The sequence below is a fragment of the Cajanus cajan genome, chromosome 4 (assembly GCF_000230855.2).
Source record: "Cajanus cajan strain Asha chromosome 4, NIPB_CcT2T_4, whole genome shotgun sequence".
Classification (NCBI taxonomy): domain Eukaryota; kingdom Viridiplantae; phylum Streptophyta; class Magnoliopsida; order Fabales; family Fabaceae; genus Cajanus; species Cajanus cajan.
Window position 1 is genome coordinate 64,440,389 of NC_138520.1, and position 19,070 is coordinate 64,459,458.

Consider the following 19,070-nt stretch of genomic DNA (forward strand, 5'->3'; position numbering starts at 1 on the left):
ACATAAAATTAGTTCCATTTTTTAAAAGAATTCTTGCAGAAATCTTCTAAAACATAATTATAACAAATTAATTGAACATGCACAAAGTTAATATTTTTTAATTCTGGTGTTTAAAATATTTTAATATTAATATTTTAGTATGTCTAATATACATTATAAATTTGTTATCCTCAAAAAATTAAAATAAATAAATATTTTTATATATAAAAGTTATAAAATTAAATAACTTTTTTAGTCTCAGTAAAGTATGATGTTTTTGTTTTTAGTTTTTTTATTAAATTATTTTTTTAATTTGTTCACGTAAATTCTTTTTGTTTCATTTTCATTTTGATTATCAAATTATTCTTATCGTCAAATTAACAGTTAGATTTTAAAAAAAAACCAACAAAATTATAAAGATCAAAATAAAAAAGAATTAAAACAAAAAATAATTAAAATATAAGAAGACCAAAATATAAAAATTTAAAATAAAAAAGATTGAAAAAAACAACTAATTAAAATAATTATATTTAAAAGAGACTAAACTACATTTTAAAGGCTTCGACGTATAAAACATAGCAAGTGTAAACGACTGAGGACATCACATGAACAGGTCCCCAAAATAAAATAAAATTGTTCAAGCAGTTGAATTAAGTAGTAGTAGATGCGATAGAAGGTAGTCTATGAGATTTAAGCCCACAACAAAATGCACAAAAATGATAATATTAATTTTTTTTTAAATTAGAAGACTAAATTAAACATATTAAAAATAATACGATCAAATTGAATATTTTAAAAATAGTAAGATGAAATTGAATAAAATTTTATCTAATATTTTTTTTCTAGATAAATTTGAATTTTATTTTACTTATTTTAACAAAATTATGAATGACAACAAATTGAGTACTTGAAATTTAAAATATGATCACAAAATGAAAGAGTATCTAATAAAATAAATTATTAAATAGGTAAAAAAAAAGGCTAAATGCCTAATTTGTTTCCGTATAATATTAAAAAGTTTTAATGGTCCAACTTAAATTTTTGGTTTCAATTTAGTCCCAATTTATTTTAAAAGATTTTAACATGGGACTTCTGTCTAAATTTCAAAAATAGCGTTAAATGTTGACCACATGGATACCAACTAGATGCATACGTGGTTAGGTTTTTTTCTTCTTCTTCTTCTTTATTACTCCGATACCCATGAGATGTACGAGTTCACTTTGGGGCCATTGCAAGGGTTTGGGTTTTAGTGGGTTAGGGTTTCACAGAAGAGGATGTGAGAATATGTTATGAGGGGGAGAATGAATTTTAAAAGTCACGGGGTGTATATTTATAGGAGCAACCTACGATTTTAGGATTGTTGGGACGAATCACGATTGTGATTAAGAATCATGGACATGATTCTCGCACTCTATTTTACAAATTTTTTGAGTTGATTCACGCCGTGGAAATCACAGGCATGATTACGAATCACGGGTGTGATTCTGGCACTCCTACGTAGTAGATTATTGACGTGATTCACGCTATGGGAATCACGAGCGTGATTGAGAATCACGGGCGTGATTCTCACACTCGTACATAGCACATTTCTAAAGTGACTTTCGCTGTGGGAATCACAGGTGTGATTCTCGTGTTGGTAAATAGCAAATTATTGACGTGATTCAAACTGTGGGAATCATGAGCGTGATTGAGAATCACGGGCGTGATTGAGAATCACGAGCGTGATTGAGAATCACGAGCGTGATTGAGAATCATGAGCGTGATTCCCAGAAATGTTACTTAGTTGATTTTTTTTATGTGATTCACACTGAGAATCACAGGCGTAATTCTCATGATTCTTACTTAGTAGATTTATTTATGTGATTCACACCGTGAGAATCACGAGCGTGATTGAGAATCATGGGGTGATTCTCACGACTCTTACTTAGCATATTTTTTTTTATCACATTTACTTAATATTGTCACACGTAATGTCATACATAATAGTCTCATAAACTTAAATATTGTCATATAATTAATACTTAATATTGTCATACAAAACATTGTCTCAAAAGTCTACTACATCATAAATCATGAATAAACCCTAAACACAAAATACTATCTATTTCAAAATAAAACCAACACACAACAATCTTCAACTTTGTCATGGTTTCCATTGTGGTCGTGCTTTCCTAGGCTTCAACTTCTCCTTGAAATTTTTCTTTGACTAAGATGACTTTGTTGATTTCTTTTCCTTAGATGTTTGAGATGGTTGGATGGGTTGAGAGGGTTGGGTGGGATGAGAGGGTTGGGTGAGCTGAGAGGGTTGGGTTTGTTGAGATGGTTGGGTGGGCTGAGGTGCTTCATTTGGTATTGGAGTATCACTTGGGTTTTCCTTGCAAGTAGATATGTTATGGCCAAAACTTTTGCACCTGCTGCACTTTCTCCTATATCCATTTCTTTTCAATTGAGTTTCATCCTTTTTTAGTTCCCATGACTCCAAATTTCTTCTTTTCTTAGGGTGTCCTGGCATTTTCTTTGATGGTGGTGGAAGAACATCAGTGCACCATGTCTTTGTCCATATAGTTGTTGTCCATTTACTGGATATATCATTGATTGATATACAACCTCATATGTCGCCCTCTTGTAATAGTCTGGCACAAACTCCTTTGGATCCAAATTCATGTACCTCATACATGATATAGCATGGCAGCAAGATCCCTAAACACAACACTTACCTAATGTGAATAGATCCAAATGTGACTTCTTCTTCTTTACGAATGCGCTCTTAGGAGTCACTCACCATGAACGATTCTTCTTCTTCATGAATATCCCCTTCGGAGTTCACGAACATTGGTGACTGTAGGTGAACAATTCTTCTCTCATGTTTGGGAAAGGAAGCCACGTTAGAATTTCAATGAATAATGAAACATTTCTTTTGCATTCCACGTTAGACACTTTTAAACACTATTTGTGGAATTTGGACGGAAGTCCCACATTGAAGTCTTTTAAAATAAATTGGGACTAAATTGAAACACAAAATTAAAGTGGGACCAAATTGAAACTTTTTAATATTATAAGGGACCAAATTAGGCATTTAGCTTAAAAGAAATTCAAATTTATCTACACAAAAAATAGAAACTGTTTTGTTCAACTAAGTCTATCTATTTATGGAATATTCAATTTATTCCTACTATTTTTAAATAATTCAATTTGATCATTTAGTTTTCATAGGATATTCAATGTTTTCCTTCCGATCAATTTCATTAGCGACAATAATGTCAATTTGGATGAAAGGATAACATTGAACATTTTAAAAAAATCGAGGATCAAATTGAACCATTATAAACTAGTGAGACCAAATGAACTTTTAAAAATAAATAGAGGGACCAAAAGTATAATTTAGTCTTACAAAATTTAACTACTTTTTGAATAGTGTAAGATTTCGGATGGAAAAGGGAAGACTTATTATGTTTTGCCTCTTATTATTGGATTTAACGGTTAATCCAATTATAGGATGAAAATAAAACAAAACAAAATTACAAGGACAAAATTGAAAAACTAAACAAAAATTTTCTATTTTACAAAAATGAAAAAATTATTTTAACATTTCATTTTTAGTTAATATTTTATTATTATTTTTTCTTAGTTTTATAAGGAGGTGGGTATAACCACAAGTGGAAAAAGAGAATTTTGAGGTAAATATTATAGGGTTACTGTGTCAATTATCGAAGTAGAAAATTTAGTCTTTTGGTTTAAATATGTTTTTAGTCCTTCAAATTTAAGATAAATTTATTTTTTGTTCCTCAAATTTAAAACTGTTATTTCTAATCCTATAATTTTCAAAATTCTTGTTTTAATTTTTTAGGTCACCAATAACATATTTAAAAATAACTAATTAAGATAATTATACAATATTAACTGAATTTAATGTAATATTTTCACTAATAAGAAGATAAATTTTATACAATAATGTTTGATAAATTTTTTAACAAAATTTAAATATAAAAATTAAAATAATTTTTTTAAAATTATAAAGACTAAAAATAAGACTTTTAAATTTGAGAGACCAATAATATACTTATCCCTTATCCTAAATTTGAAGGAAAAAAAATGTACTTAAGTATAGTCTTTTTTATGTTGGTTAAAACTTAAAAAGAATGAAAAAAAAAAATTTAATGTGTGTACGATTCTCCTCTACCACCCATTGTTGCCTTGCTTCTTCCTCTGCATCGCTTTGCTTCCTCCCTTGGCATCGTTGCTATGCCTCCTCTTACCCTGCTTTGCACGAGCCTCCCTTTCTCCTTGAACCTTTCTTCACCGAACTCGTTGTGCCTTTTCCTCTCTCGCAAAGCACAATCACCATCGATCAAATCTACCAACTTTTTGAACTATTCATGATAGATTTGGAAAAAAATATACAAAACAACACAAACAAATATGTAAGTTAGAAACAAACAACACAAATAGATATGAAGAATGTGGTAAAGTAGGTGTGGGAAAAAGTGATAGGTTGTGAAAGTGGCGGAGCAGCTAGCGTCGAAATCCTTCAAGAAGATGAGGAGGAACGCTAGCTATGTCACCTGCGATGGTATATATAGATATAGTGTTGAAAACAAAAGACACCCGAATGTTAGTCTTATTGTTTCTCATGTTAGTTTTTCTTTTGAATTGTTTCAATTTAATTTATCCTTAATTTTAGGAGTCGGTTACTTTATGTAGAACATGGATTTGTTATGGATTCGTGGGCTAATGTTTACTAATAAAAGTCTATAAAAAGGCTTTATATTTAATGAATAAAGACGTGAAAGTTATAGCCTTTTCTACCTTTTTGAGCTCTCCTCTTGCATATCTTTCCGTTCTTTAGTGGTACCAGAGCTGGTTCATCCTGTGAGTGAGACACATGAGGTTTAAAAACCGCATATTGCACCAATAAATATCTTTTCCATAACCATGCCACAGATTCCAACTTTGTGCAAGCAGCCATCCCACAGTTTAATGGTCACTATGACCATTGGAGCATGCTAATGGAGAACTTTTTTCGATTAAAGGAGTGTTGTCCATCATTGAATATGGAATTCAAGAGCCAGCAAATGACACAACTTTAACAGAACCTTAAAAAGCTGACTTGGAGGCTAGAAGGTTGAAGGATCTAAAGGCAAAAAATTATCTCTAGGCTATCCATTTTGGAAACCATTCTTTGCAAAGAAACTTCCAAAATATTTGGGATTCTATGAAGAAAAAGTATCAATTAATGTTCTGCTAGAGTGAAGCGTGCACAACTTCAAGCCTAAAGAAGAGATTTTGAAACATTAGCAATGAAGGATGGTGAATTTGTCTCTAGCTATTTTGCAAGAACAATGGAGATAAACAACAGGATGTAATTCCATAGCGAGAGGATGGAAGATGTCACTTTTGTAGAAAAGATTTTGCGTTCCCTGACACCAAAATTTGATTATGTTGTCTGTGTAATTGAAGAATCCAAAGATATAGATGCACTCTCCTTTGATGCATTGCAAAGTTCTTTATTAGTACATGAGTAGAAGATGAATCCAAGTTAAAATTTGACAGTAGAAGAGCAAGCTTTGAAAGCTTCTACCAACACATTCCCCGAGTAGAGGAAGGGGAAGAGGTAAAGGCCGTGGAAGGGGTCAAGGTCGAGGAAGAGGCAACTATAGAGGAAATCAACAGCAACAATAGGAAAAAGAAAAAGAAAGATGGAGCCATCAGACAATTAAGTACAACACAACTTTTAATGCAAAGGAAGTTCAACTAATAACAAACATAAATCCCTTCAGCTTTTAAAAAATGAAATAAATCTGATAAAATTTTATACATTACCTGAATCAAATCAAGCTTGTTAGTTATGTAAGACTCAAGCGTCTTTCTAGCTAACAAAATTGTTGGGGACACATTTATGTCTCCTTACTAAGTTCCCTATTACATTTAATAAAATATTTCCTTCCCAACCCATAGGATTTCCCAAAGCATCAACTTCAACAAGTATAGCATTTGCCTTCAAAATATTGATCAGGAAACTTTGTCAGCAAAACTGAACTGTCTTTCAATGCTTGAATATTGCCCTTTTCGCTTCCCAATAGGAATTTCTTACTTTCTTCTACTAGCTCTAAGAGCATCTACAATGGGAGTTGCTTATAAGCAACTCTCAATCACTTTAAATGGGTCCTACTGTGCCACGTCACTCATAAGCATCTCATACTATATTTTTATAATTTTTGCTCCAATGGAAATTGCTTATAAGCACTCCTACTTTTTACAACTTATACTACACTTTTTGACACCTCACACTACATTTTATAAAATTTGGTACAATTAATAAGAGCTAAGCAACGTTGCTTGCTGAAGCTCCGTTACTAAAAAATAAGCAACTTTCTATGCCAGCTAGGACTACTCCAATGGGAAGTGCTTCTAAGCACTGGAGCTTATTTTTAAGGGACAGCATAAGCACCTCCCGTTGGAGGTGCTCTAAACGAGCTTTATCATTTATCCTTGGATCTAATTCAACCAAGTTTAATTTTTTACCCACCAACGAATAAGGTTGGTCAGTTTGTGTGGGTGGGTTGTTGGCCTCCAGTTAGCTAATTAAAGGTGTCATCTTTAGAATAGTGACATAGCATTTCCATGCTGTTTTGTGATCGACATGAATTGTCGTGACCTTTCTTGTTGAAGAAAAAAATTCTATAGCCAGATGTGATGTTGAAACAACAACTCTGAATTCATTAAGAGAAGGCCATCTAAGAAGGATGTTGTAAGATGTATTAGCATTGCCCAATATATAATATATAATGTATATTGATTTTCCTTCTCCTTTTCTCGCAATCATCAAAGGTACGTAGTTAACAAATCAACATACTTTTAAGTATCAACTTGCTCTCGTGAGAAGCCGACAAGCTGATCATTGTAGGGTTTAATGTTCGACTTGGGAATTTAGAGTTGCCAGATAGTAGACATATATAAAATATCGACGAGTTAATTAAAAACTTTTAATTTAACGGTTGAATTATTAAAATTCAACATACATCATGAGTAAGTGAAGTAATTTTACCAAGAGTTACTCTTGAGAAAATTTGATTTCTCTTTATATATATATGTTCTTACCGGAAATCTGCTGTAGAGCTGATCCGCCAGGTAAGATCGGTGAGCCTCCTTCACTGGTACGCTGGTGCTCCAAGATGGGGGTGGTACCTGCAAAAGAGACTCTGATGCTAAAGTTAGTGTTTGTGGGAGTATGAGTCTCGTATAAGTAATGCACGCACCTTTGTGTGAATTAGGGTTGCTTTGGGCCTTGGGTATGAGATAAGATATGATAAGATTAGATAACAGATCTCGTCTGGGGCGAGATCCTCGGGAATCAGTTATGATCTGATTAGATCTAGGCCGAGATCTCCGAGATCAGTTATGATATGATTAGATAGCGGACCTCGTCTTGGCCGAGGTCTCCCAGCGCGTGTTCGAGGTCGTCCTGCGTTGTGATGCCGAGCTCGAGTTTGGCATAGCGGTGCAGATAGTACATTAGCCCCCCGAGCTCCAAAGACCATAGGTCGAGGAGTTAAGACCGAGCTCGTCAAGGAGGACGACGTGGAGGATAGCTCCAGCGAGAATGCCTCTGCGTAGGCCAATTTTGTAATGACCTAGTTTAATTTTCCCTTTGCTTTGATTTTCTGTTTTGAGTTCAAGCGTTGAACTCTGGGAACTTTGTTTATATATGCATATTTTTCTTCTGTTTTTATGTGTTTGCGTTTGGTTTTTGCTTCGCACACGTTTTGAGACACACGTTCGATGTCTGTTGTACACTCTCATTTTTGGTGATAGCTCACGCTGAGATCCGAATTCGGCCTTAGTTTTAAGTAGTTTCTCGTTAAGGTTCGAACTCGATTTCAATCGAACCGGGATTCGAATTCGACCTTAGATCTAAGTAATTTTTGTGAAGGTTCAAACTTGACCGTAATAAGCTGAGGTTCAAACCTGACCTTAGATTTTCGTGAAGGATCAAGCTTGACCTTAAGTAGTAGCGCCGAGGTTCAGATTTGACCTCGATCATTCCGAGGTTCGTATTCAACCTTGAACAAATACGTTAAGGTTCGTATTCGACCTCGAATAAACGGGTTAAGGTTCGTATTCGACCTCTAAGGTTCGTATTCGACCTTAAATGAATGTGTTAAGGTTCGTATTCGACCTCAAATTTTGAGTAAAATGATTTAATTAAGGTTCGAACTCGACCTTAGGCGAGGGCATCGAGGTTCGTATTCAACCTCGGATTTGGTTCGTACTCGACCTCAAATTTTGAGTAAAATGATTTAATTAAGGTTCGAACTCGACCTTAGGCGAGGGCATCGAAGTTCGTATTCGACCTCGGATTTGGTTCGTACTCGACCTCAAATTTTGAGTAAAATGATTTAATTAAGGTTCGAACTCGACCTTAGGCAAGGGCATCGAGGTTCGTATTCGACCTCGGATTTGGTTCGTACTCGACCTCAAATTTTGAGTAATATTAGGGTTTTTACTGTCTACCGGCACATTGGCATTTTAGCCATTGTAATTGCAATCATTGCATTGTTACAATGCTGAGATAACAATTATTGCGATGTGAAATTATTATATGTTTTTACTAATATAAACAAATAATTAGATCTTTTTTTCTTTATTTTTTTTAATCAAAACCTCTTTCTCCCTTTCTTAAAATATATCATTCACATCTCAACCATCATTAATTATCTTTCTTCCTCTTTTAACATCCTATGTGACCAAATTTATTATATTAGAAGATTAAAATTGTGTTTTGACACAAAAAAATAAAATAAAATGATGTTACAAATCTATTGTGGTTTTGTTGCGGCTATGTTGTTGTTGAATTGCAAAATTTAGTGATTTAAAATCACACTACAATTGCATGTTTATACAGTTATGGTGAGCACCGCAATAACAATAGTCATTTAGGGTTTATAAAGTTACAATAGGCTATTCTTTTGAACACCATGAGACAACATTTGAACTCATTAAAAACACATAATCAGATATACTCTTCCTATTTTTCATGTCTCTAACATAATTACTATCTGTGAATGCTAATAGCTCACCATCTCCTCCTTTATTATAATGAATTCCATAACTCATAGTTCCTTTCAAGTAATGGAATGCTCTACTTATGAGACTGATGACAAACATCATGTCAGGTCTTGTGGTAGTTAGGTACATTAAACTACTCAACAACTGCTTATAATATGTTCCATCCATAAAGTTTCTATTTCCTTTTCTACATATTTTGAAACTTGGAACTATTAGACTGCTCATCGAATTACTTTCCATCATACCAAACCTTATCAAAACCTCTAATGCATATTTCTTTTGGCATATAATACCATCAGACTTCTGCAACACCTTGATTCCAAGAAAAAATCTTATTTTCCCCAAATCTGACATACCAAATTCTCTTAACATATAGTTTTTAAATTTAGACATCATAATTTCACAATTACTGGCGAAAATGAAATCATCAACACAAACACTTACAATGATGATTTTTCCTTCTTTGCTTCTCTTGGTGATTAATGTTTGCTCACTATGGAATCTTTGAAATCCTTCACCAATGAAATATGCTTCAATTCGACTAAACTAAGCTCGTGGAGCTTGTTTTAATCCATACAATGTTTTATTAATAGCTTGGGTTTGAATGTATAGAGACATATATTTTAATGTGATAGTCAAAGTGCTTTGTGCTTGGCAAAAAGTCCAGTCTATCATGAATGATCAAAGCATATTGATATCGGACTGAATTTCATACGAGATGTAATTGAAGACAAATTGTTCTCCATAAAAAAAGATAGCCTCTGCAGACAATCCAACAAATATGTTGACTAAGCTTTTATCTTTTGAAAAGTTTAAGCATAGCTTGGACTTGGTGAATGTTCGGATCGCTTGAGACCCTTCAGGGAGAATAGACATAAGAGTTGTTCTTGGTTAATGGTGACTTGGAAAAATTCAAGTTAACTTCAACAACTTAAGCAACTCTGAGAAACTTTTATCACTCCACCCATATTTTGCCTTCAAGTTCATTAATTTAACACTGCTGATAATCGTGTGAAGGTTGTACAATTAGGAAACAAAGGTGTCTCTGAGTCACTTTTTAAAGTATCATACACATGTGATTGTGCTTCTTGGAAAAACTTTTGTCCCACATCACAAATCATGTCTTCTATTTGATCTTCCATTTCTACATCACCTTGCTCAACTTGGGCCACAATTTGAGTTTCTTTATTTTCACCATGCCATATCCATGTTGTATAGCTCGTTAAAAACCCATCACAAATAAGGTGGTCCCGTATTTCATCAATTAAATGTCGTCTCCCATTTAAATAATTAACGCAAGGACAATATAATTTTCCATTCAAATATGCTCGATTTCATTGAGCAAATTCCAAAAACTGTTCAACCCCATTTTGATACTCATTAGTGATTCTTCTTGCATTCATCCAACTACGATCCATTTTTCTTCTTCTGTGAGACAAATTTATTTACACAATTGAGTATTTATGGTCCCTCTATATAGTAGAAGAGCAAACCATATGCTAATTCAATGTTATTTGAACCTATTATTTCACTTATCTAAGTAGGTAGAACATCCAAATATAAGTCATCTTATTTCATCAACTACATACATATAATTCATCTCATTTCTTCAACTAGATAAATAAACTAGATAAATATAATTGAGTTTAAGGTATCTTACTAAGAAGATATGACAAACTAGATATGTGTTGACTAATGGATGTCAACAAGAGAAGTATCACCCTCTGCACACTTTCTGCCAAATTAAAATCAAGTTTAAGATTTATGTGACTTGAATCTAGCCTTTCTAAGCATCTCATATTTCTATCAGCATTAAGGATTCTTACTAAATGGCAGAAACTTAGATCAAGTCTATACATATATGGGAAAGTAGATGCGGAAGTAATCATATTATATATATTTTACTTTTTCTGATAAATTTTAATATTTTAATTATATATATATATATATTTTTTATATTATATAGATTAAATATTTTTTTTAATGTTCTTCCAACAATACAGTTCTGAGTAATCATCTCATCACTCCGTGTTCAGGCAACACTATTTATAGAAAGAAATAATTTTTAATTTATCAACAATCATTATTTCTATAAGAATAGAATATTCATAAGAAAATATGTATGTGTATGGCTCAAGATGTAAACCAGAATATCTAAACCAGAAGAACCTTATTAAGGAAATGCTGATGCAGATTGCCTTTCACATTAGCTCAAATATTAGCCAAAACCAATAAGCCAATAAATGATTATTGATTTACCTAAAAGGTAAAAAGTAAGATATATTTGCCATCAGGCACATGAAGCCAATTATTCAGTTAAAATATCACTGATCATCAATTATCTATCTTAAATATATCCATTTCTTAAAAGAGAGGTTTTACAATATTTAATTATTTATATCTAGCACTGCCTTTGCATCACTAGAAATAGCCATTCTTCGTAATAGTAAAGCAATAATTTGTGTAGAATCCCAGTGTGTATAATTATTATACACTTTCTTTATACTTTAAAAAATGTCAATTAACCAAGTTTTCTCTTTCAGTGGTTCTATGATGCAAATTTGGTGAGCTGCCTATACCTACATAACATACTAAATTAACCTAAAGCAGAAGAGCAAAAAGAAAATGCTTCTTGAATTGCAATCGTAGACATTTTTTAAAACCTTGCTGTAGGGCAATTTATCATAATATTGACAACATAAGACAATAAACTTCACAAAGGATCATTCAAAAATGAACTTGGTGCTAAATAATAGTTTTGTTTACTAACGGAAGCCTTCTCATCTGTTGTGCAAATAATCTAGACCCCAACTTGCTTTACTCATTTTTTCCATTTTACTCATTTTAACAAACAAAAAATAATCCTTGAGAAATCTAAAATAAGCATTTAAACAAGAGGAATAGCCCAAGGAGTTCTATTATCCCATCCAGTTTATGATCTACATAAGCATTTAAACAAGAGGAATAGTCCAAGGGGTTCTATTATCCCATCCAGTTTATGATCTACATAAGCATTTAAACAAGAGGAATAGAAATAGAATCACTGCACGTTGCATTTACCAAATAAGAAAAGAGAAATTGCACAATGTATTTACCAGAAAATATAAAGAAATATTGCATAATGTATTTGCCAGAAAATATAAAGAAATACTGCACAATGCATGCAGATCCTGTACCTGAATATAACTTGCTTTTAGTAAGGCCCCATTCCCAAGTTGAAACTGTGTTCTATAGTCATTTCCCTAAAAAATATAATATAATAAAATTAAGAAACAAGGAAAATACTTAAAGAGAGTTCATATGCATGTAGACACCCAATTTCGTCCGGGGGGCACACAAACAAAGAAATGGACCTCCGTTATGAAGGAAAAGAGCTTCCGAAGCAGGCAAATAACAAAACAAGACATCAGAAGGCCTAAAGGCCAAATAGGGTGTTTTTAGTAGCCCGGAACGGGCTGTTCCAAGATCGGAACGGCCCGTTCCAAAGTCAGAACGGGCCGTTCCAAAATTGGAACGGACCGTTCCGAACCCCGGAACGGGCCGTTCCAATATCAGAACGGGCCGTTCCAATATCAGAACGAGCCGTTCCAATATTACTAAAAACACCTAAAGAGGATGGTGTGGAACGGGCCGTTCCAATACCAGAACGGGTCGTTCCAAAACAAGGCAAATTTGGAACGGGCCGTTCTGGAAAGGCGAAATTGGTGTTATTTTCTACTCTGGAACGGGCCGTTCCATTTTCAGAACCGGCCGTTCCAGGGCACGAAATTTACACATAATAATTGGGCCAGAACGGGCCGTTCCGAAACTGGAACAGGCCGTTCTGGCCCACTGCTGATCCCTATAAATTGAAGCCTTGGGCACAGTTCTCTGGGCGGCCAGAGAAATTTCGGATAAGACTCCTTTGAGCACGAAAATTCTCTATTTCTCTCCCTTCTATTATATTTCTTGAGATTTGTGTCGCATCTCTATATTCTCTCTCCCCCTTATTGTATTTCTTGAGATCTGTGAGACATATTGTAGTGTGAAAGGTCGCCACAAAGCGCCTTTTTCATATTTGAAGATTCAATAAAGCTCGTTCAAGAGGTATTTCAATCAATCTTCCTCTTTATATTTTATTTTGTTATCTTTAATAAATATTGTTATATTAAAAGCAATCATGTAGACATTTTTGAGTTAATTGTATATTTAAATTTCAAGCATGTAAATAAGTATATTAATAAAGGGGATTAAATATTTAAATTATTAATTCTTATCACGTTAACTTCATCATAGGGTACCGATTGAGGGCGCTGTAGGGGTGCTTAATACCTTCCCTACACGTAATCGACCCCCGAACCCAATTCTGGTTATCAAGGCCATTATTGGATTTTTAAAAATCTTTTCTTTTTCCAATGTTTTGAGTAAAATATTGGTGGCGACTCCATGAACTCATTTTTCAAAACCATTAATTAAGGATTAGTCTAGTGTCCGGGCATTCCTTAATTAATGAGATCTTTAAAAGGATGTCTAAACCATAGGTCGCAAGATCGGAAATCTTCGGGTTGCGACAGATGGCGACTCCACTAGGGAAGTTTAAAGAGGGTCAAGCCCATTTAATTGATGAAGTTAATAAAATAAAAAATAATAATTTAAATATTTTTCCCCTTTACCTTGTTTGTTTTCTTTGTTTGGCTTTGATATCTGTTTGCTTATTTAAATTCCGCACCTATTTGAAATAAAATTGTACATAAATCTTTGCACACAACAGTTTCCCCTACACCCGGGGGCATGAGGGTATTAACCATAGGGAGTGGTTGACGTACGACCGGCCCAAGTTTGGCCTTAGAGCCTGCGAGCCTTGTCAGAAATCACACTCAAGGTGATAACCGGTTACTCTAGCCTGAAATACTGCGATAGACCTTAGAGTTTGTCAGGTGACGGCGACAGAGATACTGGGTCCCTATAATGGGGGCACCTTGGGGGCCTTAAAGACCAGTGGGATTAGAACTGTCCTATACAATGCATTTTTCTATACAGGGACCACAAACCAAGGATTTGATCATGATCGTTCGTGGGTGTACATTTGTTTGAGCATATGTGTGTTGCATTTGTTGTGTTCTCTTTTCTTTCATTTCAAATAGAAAGATATTATAGACAAACAAACAGATATCAATAAAAAAAAACTAAAACTAACGCTCTTTTGTATACCCTAACTCTAAAGCATCATATAGGGTAGTTTATTTTATAAAAAAAAGTATAGCAAAAATCATGCATCATTCCCCTTTAGTAACAAAAAAAAAATGATAAAATTTAGGCAAAAACAAATATCATGCATCTTTTAGTTTAGCATATGCATTCATTAAAAATGGAAGGCACATATAATAGTATGCAAAGATGTTCTCTAAACAAAAATCAATGAGAATGATATTCATTGAATTTCTCAAGTGACTTTGTATCCTATTCTAGGTTTCATATAGATAACATGGCTTCCTTGTAAATATTAAATAAGAATAAAAAAGGAAACTTAATCTGTGTGTGTTAACCGTATAATGTAAATTACTGTAATCAAGTGCGAACCCGACATATCAAATTGGGGAACATTTATCAGTAATTGGGGGCATCATATGTCCAAATTGACAATTCAAACACCGAGACTTTTCTGTGCGGAAACGACAATTGACGGGATAAGAGGAATGATCAACAATGGACGAATCCTTGCTTTTTAGGGAATTACAAGACAAAACCCAATTGAAGAATAAAGGCATTGCATACAAAAACCCGCTAGGACGAAAACCCGTAAAGGGCGTCCTAGGCAAAAATTAGGGTAAAGAAAAAAGAATCAAAATCCCGATAGGATACGTCCTATGCAAAAGTTAGGGGATACATAAAAAAAAAAAGTAATGCCTGCTTGAGTTGAAAACCGAAAGGCGGCTTGAATATTCCCTTTAGAAAGCAAGAATTCATAAAGGTTTCACTCCGAAGTTGAAACACCCACATTCAAGCAAGTAGGAATGCATTCCTAACGTAGTTCAACCAATCGTCAACCATGCCTCTCTAGGGGGCAGCCTCGGTTAATCTCTCTGTGTACGAATCACGAACTCGGGGCATGCCCGGGCCTTCGAGCTTTGCTAAAGGGGCACGTGTAAATTGGAAGTACTGTTTTAAATGCCATAACATTCTTTCATTTCTCTTCTCCCTTTAAATATCCACTCTAACAACCCTTCTGAAATAATGCAAACATCCCTCCTGTCTTTTCTCTTGACCCTTATGGCATTAAAATGGTACAAAAAATATACACGAAGAATGCACAGTGAATACTCACAGAGGAAAGATCGAGATGTCCCCGAACAGAGTTGAGAGACACTTGACTACATATCGACTAGATAATCAAGGAGCCACTGAAACCTTGAGTTCAAAAGAACATATCCCGACGATAATCACAAAAGACATGGATAAAAAGGAATCGTCAACATCAACCTTAACACGTACAGGTTAATTTCCTGACAAAAAAATTGAATTGCATATTTAGGAACAAACACATGAGCATAAACTACATCGCATGCATGAGGTATGGGCATATGAAAGGGCGTTACACAAAAATGGAATAAATAAAAGAATCATTCATGTCTTGCATTTTCATTGCATCCATGCATCCATGCATCCATGCATTATACTTGCCATGGTCAAAGGAAGTCGTCAAGACAAAGCATTTGTAAAAGCTCAACAATCAAACAAGCAAACCTATAAGCATGAAGAGGCCATCGTGCCCTACTCTTCACCAAATGCAGGATAATCCAAGAGAATGCCAAGATCAGGCATGCTCTCCTCACCAAAGCCAGGAGTGGCTTCCAAAATAGTACTCACCAATAAACACTCAGCAAATAACATCATAGGAATAGATTCCTCCATCAATGATGACAATAGAAGAAAAAAAGCAACATGAGAAAAAGGCAAGCTTCGAAAATGTCAAAAAAACCGAAGCATTCAAAAAATGATAGCAAAAAAGGCAAGCTTCAAACATGAAAGAGCCGAAGCTAAATAAAAATGAAATTCAGAAAAAACCCTACCACAAGCAGGCGCCTGGAGAGGCATCACAATACTCACGTGGCAGGGACGACACTGGAATCCCTACTAGCCATCCACTTCTCTGCCCACCAGCACAGGGGCACATCAAACATCTCCCGCCCATCCACCTAGGGGCAGTCTTTCATCCCACAACATCAACAAGAAAAACCAAGAAAGGGAAACACAAATTCCAATCGACAGCATCTGAACAAAAGACAAAAGCAGCCCAAATTAGGGGCATCACGACACACCTCCTGCCCAACATCCTTGGGGCAATATCTACCAAAATTCAAGCAAACCAATGAGGGCACCGACAGTTTCCTCAAAATACAACAAAGGTCTGGAGAGACTGTACTCGCCTCCCAATCTGGTATACGACAAAGTCGTGAGGGAAAGGTCTGGAGAGACTGTACTCACCTCCTAAATTGGTATACGACAAAGCCGTGAAGGAAAGGTCTGGAGAGACTGTACTCACATCCCAATCCGGTATACGACAAAGCCGTGAGGGAAAGGTCTGGAGAGACTGTACTCACCTCCCAATCCAGTATACGACAAAGCCGTGAGGGAAAGGTCTGGAGAGACTGTACTCGCATCCCAATCCGGTATACGACAAAGCCGTGAGGGAAAGGTCTGGAGAGACTGTACTCGCATCCCAATCCGGTATACGACAAAGCCGTGAGGGAAAGGTCTGGAGAGACTGTACTCGCATCCCAATCCAGTATACGACAAAGTCGTAAGGGAAAGGTCTGGAGAGACTGTACTTGCATCCCAATCCGGTATACGACAAAGCCGTAAGGGAAAGGTCTGGAGAGACTGTATTCATCTCCCAATCCGGTATACGACAAAGCCGTAAGGGAAGTTGAGCTACAAAAATACTCCCTCTTCAACAAGCTACAAATAAAAGAACGCACTATCACAAGAGAAACAATGGAGCATCTACTTGAAGATCAAAGATCAGGTGTATAGTTTGTCAGCCTTGTTACCCAATAGAGTATGCAACCAACACTCAACTACTCTAAAGGGCGAGGACACGAGCAAATATACCTATCCAAGAGAAGGAACGTAGAAGCGCCAATACCAAAGAGACGAGGAGGAGACCTGAACGAAATGTCTACGTCTTTACTTGCCTTTGGAAAAGCAACACATAGCTACTCCAAAGGACAAGTAAAGAGGGGCAGCTGTAGACACCCAATTTCGTCCGGGGGGCACACAAACAAAGAAATGGACCTCCGTTATGAAGGAAAAGAGCTTTCGAAGCAGGCAAATAACAAAACAAGACATCAGAAGGCCTAAAGGCCAAATAAGGTGTTTTTAGTAGCCCGGAACGGGCTGTTCTAAGATCGGAACGGCCCGTTCCAAAGTCAGAACGGGCCGTTCCAAAATTGGAACGGGCCGTTTCGAACCCCGGAACGGGCCGTTCCAATATCAGAACGGGCCGTTCCAATATTACTAAAACACCTAAAGAGGCTGGTGTGGAACGGGCAGTTCCAATACTAGAACGGGCCGTTCCAAAACAAGGCAAATTTGGAACGGGCCGTTCTGGAAAGGCGAAATTGGTGTTATTTTCTACTATGGAACGGGCCGTTCCATTTTCAGAACATGCCGTTCCAGGGCACGAAATTTACACATAATAATTGGGCCAGAACGGGCCGTTCCAAAACTGGAACAGGCCGTTCTGGCCCACTGCTGATCCCTATAAATTGAAGCCTTGGGCACAGTTCTCTGGGCGGCCAGAGAAATTTCGGATAAGACTCCTTTAAGCACGAAAATTCTCTATTTCTCTCCCTTCTATTATATTTCTTGAGATTTGTGTCGCATCTCTATATTCTCTCTCCCCCTTATTGTATTTCTTGAGATCTGTGAGACATATTATAGTGTGAAAGGTCGCCACAAAGCACCTTTTTCATATTTGAAGATTCAATAAAGCTCGTTCAAGAGGTATTTCAATCAATCTTCCTCTTTCTATTTTATTTTGTTATCTTTAATAAATATTGTTATATTAAAAGCAATCATGTAGACATTTTTGAGTTAATTGTATAATTTAAATTTCAAGCATGTAAATAAGTATATTAATAAAGGGGATTAAATATTTAAATTATTAATTCTTATCACGTTAACTTCATCATAGGGTACCGATTGAGGGCGCTGTAGGGGTGTGTTGAGATTTCCGTTGAAGTACTTTTGTTATAATTGTAAATCAGTTTAATTCCATCAACGGTCTCAAACACAGCAAGTATACCGGCCGTTCAAGTAGTAAAAATATCGTATCCACAGGGATTAGAAGGTAAAATAAGCATTTATTGACTATTCGTGACTAAAGAATAATTCCATTTATAGTTTGTCATGTAAATGTGAGATGAAGAGCATGACTATTGGAATGTTAAAACTATAAAAAGATTAGTTTTAGAATGGGAAAGAGTAGAAATGGGATAATGGTATTGTGAGGCTGTGGGGGTCAGATTTCACCGAACGTAACACTAATGTATCCTTAATCTCTTGTTAAATTCATTGCTTAGTCAACCCATAAGTTTACTCAAACCTAATCCCTTAGAGAAAGAGCCTAGGTGCGGATATTGAATATCAATCCCTTGAGTACCCAATACCTACACTCGCATTACGGGCTAGGGTTTAAGACTACTAATGGGTCAAACTCTATCCCTAGATACAATCTCCACTAGGCATATGTTCCAGAACTAATTTCAAAGGTATTTCTCAATACTCAATGGAACCTTAAATCATGCAAAGGGTGATCAATCCAAAGCAAGCATTAAGCAAAGAAACAAACACAACAATAAATGAAACAACAAATATATATATCATTGAAAACGTAAGGATTACAATAGAGTATGTTGGTTATATCTAACCCCACAAAATGGGTGAAACCACTCAACAAAGAGGGCAAATACAAAATAGAGATGAAAGGAGGATGAAGAACCGAAGGAAAGATCCGCACATGGACGATCCCAAGCCCTGGGAAT